Source organism: Octopus bimaculoides, chromosome 27 (genome assembly GCF_001194135.2).
Source record: "Octopus bimaculoides isolate UCB-OBI-ISO-001 chromosome 27, ASM119413v2, whole genome shotgun sequence".
Classification (NCBI taxonomy): Eukaryota; Metazoa; Mollusca; class Cephalopoda; order Octopoda; family Octopodidae; genus Octopus; species Octopus bimaculoides.
Window position 1 is genome coordinate 8,284,512 of NC_069007.1, and position 3,929 is coordinate 8,288,440.

Sequence of the window (3,929 nt, forward strand, 5' to 3'; positions counted from 1 at the left end):
TGGCAAAAGGCATAAACTTCTTCTTATTGGAACCAGTCACGTAAGCCATTTGAGCAGATAAAATATGGTGTGCATAACTTGTCCTGATCTCCAAGAGGACAGTGAAAGTGTAGCTGATAAATCTTCTTGATCTCTGGTGTTATTGTACGTTTTTGAGCTTTCACAATAAATTGTCCACAGACATAACAAAACACATCAGGATGATTTCTACACTGTCTTGACATTGTTAACACTGTAAAACAAGTAAGGAAATAGATACAAACGGTTATACTTATATTGAATTTGAGATGATGAAATATTTCACCAGACCAACTATGAATGGACAATTTGAGATGTTGAAATACCTATTTAATCAGACAAAACTTGATTGGTTAATTTAAGATGATGAAATATTGCATCTGAACTATGCAGCAATGAATAATGTAGTTTATTTTAAAGGTATGTTTCCATAATGTAAATGAAGTACATGCATACACGTCATTGATTGGAATTTCTATATAATGCATGAGTTAAAACCAATAAACTTTCTCATCTTGAAAATTGTACGTGATGCCAAAAAAAAACAAACTAACTGTATATTTGAAATCAGCATTAAAAACTACACTAAGTACCCCTTGACATATGCTTGATCAAAAATACTTGACCAGTGTAATTATAGGCTTTCCTTAAAGAAATATCCACACCTGGGCATTAGAATAACGCTATATTGTAGCAAACAATTTTCACAGTCTGTTTGACTTGGGGGTTGGTTTGGCTATGCTGAGCATACGTGGACGATATTTGTAGTGGAAGAAAGATTTTCACAATAAGAATAATGCTATACTTGGCAACGTTTTTCCTTCTTAGTAATATAGGTCCTATTTCGTATTCGTTTCCAAAATAATTCTGTTTCATCCCTGTTAACCCATTATCTCCCAGGCTCCACTATAACTTAGTTAAAAACAACTTTATTTTTAATATTTTATCACAATTATCTAATACAAAAGAGTCTACCGATAACTCTTTTTATTAAGTATTGAGTATCGACTTCTTATAATTATATACTTTCCTTAAAGAAATATCTACACAAGGGTATTAGAATAGCTTGGAGAGATTTGGTGTGGCCAGGCTGAGCATAGGTGGAGGATGTTTGTTGTAGAAAAAAGATTTTCACATTTCCATGTCCCACTAAGAAACAAAAACGAAAAAAACTTCACCACAGTTTTCCCAGGTTCCACCAGTGGGGCATATGCCCCATGTTGGGAATCACTACTTTAGCATTTAAACCGGCCATATCCGGTCCAAGTATTCAACCTGCTTGTGTTCAAATCAACCAGATCCAGCATCTCACACCTACCCTACAATGTTATTCTAAAAATACAAAATCAGATCATCAAAACCTCGAAACCATGAGATAATGTATGATAATTCAAGAGAATGTGAATAAATAAGTATTACATTTGATAAGTGAAGGTGTATGGCTTAGTGGTTAGGGTGTTGGACTCATGATTGTAAGATTGTGGTTTCGATTCCTGGACCAGTCAATACATTGTGTTCTTGAGCAAAACACTTCATTTCACATTGCTCCAGTCCACTCAACTGGCAAAAATAAGTAATCCTGCGATGGACTGGCATCCAGCCCAGATGGGGAATAGATACGTTACTGAAACTAGGAAATCAGCCTTTATAAGTCTATGACTCAAGAAGGAGCTTTACTTTACTTTTGATAGAGTAATCTGAATACCCAAGAGTTAAATATTCAAATACACCTTATTTACATTATTCACATTTGATGGATATTTGTCCCCATCTTTTTTGTTGTTAACATATTTCGGCTGATATACCCTCCACCCTTCATCAAGTGTCTTGGGGAAATTTCGAACCTGGGTTCTCATTCTTAAGATATATTTTTCGCTGTTATAATAATAATAATAATAATAATAATAATAATAATAATAATAACAATAATAACAACAACAACAACATCAACAACATCGAAAAATATCTTAGGAATGAGAACCCAGGTTCGAAATTTCCCCCAAGACACCTAGAGGGTATATCAGTCGAAACGTGTTAACAACTAAAAAGATGAGGACAAATATCCGTCAAATGTAAATAATGTACATAATTCTTCATCTCTTAAATATAGAACTGTATTAAATACACCTGGTTTAACCTTATGAACAATGAGCACACTTTAGCGGGTTCGATTTCATTTGGCTATACCCATAGAAAACACAAAAATGGGTGCTCACACGCTTTGTGATTACGACTGAAAATAACTATGTTTCTGCTAACTAATGAACTGTATTCACAAAACCATTTGACTGCCTGATTTTACGACTTCCAGGAGTAATTTAAGCGCATCGCTCCCTGTGGAACGTAGGCCATCGATGACGTTTCTCCATGATTCTCAACCTTCACTTGTCAGGACTACTTCGTCACGAGGGAGGGGTATCTTCGTATGTTTCTCTAGGTCACGTTGGTTTTGAGGTGTCATCGATGTTCCTGTAACTGCTGATTTCTAGACATGATTACGGGCCCTATGCAAACCTGCTTTTACCTTTGGAACGAGCTTGTACATATTAGTATGGTCTCTCAGCATTAAGGAGTTGCATTCTCTCTCCAAGAACACAAGTTCAGCCATACTTAGCCCTAGACGAGTTGGTATATATTCCGTTGCTCCAATAAAGTATGAAGCTAAAAGTGTACCTTTGGGGACTGGATTTGCAAACTCCCTTTCAATGGTCCATAGATGTTCTCTTTCTCTTGTACTATTCTCACAACATTCGTGTCTCAGAGGGCAGCTAATTTCCGCAAGAGAGCACATCTTTTCTTTGTGCTTCCTACACAACAATATCTGGCTGACTGTGTTTCAGCTTGATGGCTGTTTTAATCTTCAAGTTCCACCAGTATTCTTTTGAGCCATCGGTCTCCATATGGTCAGCTTCGTTTGAAGGTATTTTCTTTTTTAATTAACCTGTTCCAGACCGTTTTGGTCACTGCATTATGTCTCATGGGAAGTCAATATCTGGAAGACATTCTCTCAGAGCTGGCAATAATGTGGTTGATGTCCTCAGTCTTGGTCTTGCAAAGCCTACATTTCTTGTCTCTCATTGTTCTCTGCCTTTTATGCTGTAGACACTTGGTAGGAATCATGTATGTGTGTATGTATGTATGTATGTATGTATGTATGTATGTATGTATGTATGTACCGCAAAGGCTGTCTCAGGATAATCTTCAGTTATTCACTAAAAGACAGAGTATCTAATGTCGACCTGTTTAGCAAGTGTAAGATTGGTGGAATCAAGAGCTTCCTTATGCAGTCGCAACTGTGCTGCGCTGGCCGTGTCGCCAGAATGAGTGATGAAAGAATACCCAAAGTCCTGATGCACAACCATATTGGTCGACCAAGGCTCAGATTTAAGGACAAGCTAAAGAGTAACCTCTGAGCAGTCAATATAGCTCAAAACACAGCCGTGGAACGAACAAAATGGAAATCGTCATGTCAAAATGGTATAAAGGACTTTGCTTCAACCAGCATTAACAGAGTTAAGGGTGCAAGGCAAAGGAGAAAACTGGCTGCAGATATACCGCTTGCGCTAACTCTTAATCTTCATACTTGTAATATTTGCAGGCTTCTTTGCTAATCATTGGCGGGACTCAACAAAAATCACATTCGACATCAGCATTATGACTGACAAAGAAAGTGTAGGTTGTTGGATCCTCATACGTCGAAATCGACGGGAGAGTCCATCATGTATGTATAGTGGAGTCGTCGACGACTAAACTGGCGCCCCGCGAGTGAGGAGGGTTGCTAAAATCACAGTAGGACTAAAAACACAACCTGTCATAGAGATCAAGGGGATCTTTTTTAAAACGGGGGCCACATTTTTCATTAATGTTTTACGTAGTGTTTTTGGTACCGAAAGACTTTCAAACTTCGTATA